Source organism: Sander lucioperca, chromosome 15, assembly GCF_008315115.2.
Source record: "Sander lucioperca isolate FBNREF2018 chromosome 15, SLUC_FBN_1.2, whole genome shotgun sequence".
Classification (NCBI taxonomy): Eukaryota; Metazoa; Chordata; class Actinopteri; order Perciformes; family Percidae; genus Sander; species Sander lucioperca.
In genome coordinates, this window is record NC_050187.1 from 32,698,386 (window position 1) to 32,698,883 (window position 498).

At 39.2% G+C, this 498-nt stretch overlaps 1 long non-coding RNA gene across 1 annotated transcript in view; it reads right to left on the minus strand.

Annotated features, from left to right (window-relative positions):
• Positions 1-48, minus strand: part of LOC118493209 — a 1,635-nt gene extending 1,587 nt beyond the window's left edge. Inside the window, exon 1 of the long non-coding RNA XR_004895198.1 lies at positions 38-48. This is a non-coding gene — a long non-coding RNA (uncharacterized LOC118493209). The remainder of the gene's footprint in view (positions 1-37) is intronic.
• Positions 49-498: the final 450 nt, after the last annotated feature.

Below are 498 nucleotides of genomic sequence, written 5' to 3' on the forward strand. Positions count from 1 at the left end.
GTCTCTGACGTGACAAATCAAACCTTCATGATTCCACATGAAAGATCGTATGTCGTAATGTGTGTGTGTGCGTGTGTGTGTGTGTGTGTGTGTGTGCGTGCGTGCGTGCGTGCGTGCATGGAGAGCCATCTTAATGGTGTCATTATGTTTTATTTAAAATATCTTTTGTTTTTGTGGTCGTATTGTTTTTAGTAGATTGTCTAGTTCTTGCAGACATGTTCGAGATCATTTGGTTTCATGTGTTGCAGCGAGACTCACCTGTTCAGAAACACTCCAGAGCCTCCTCATCCTCTTTGTACAGCCCAAATATGTACAGTCAATTATAAGCTGGTGTCCAGAGGTGTTGGTCCATGTTGCAGGTCAGGTTTAGGACTTATATATTGTAAACTGAAAAGACTCCAAGAAAACTCCATGTGCAATACTGGAAATTTTTTGTATTTCTTCTATTATTCTCTTTCTTCCTATATTTCTTCTTCCCATCATTTTTTTTTTCTCTTT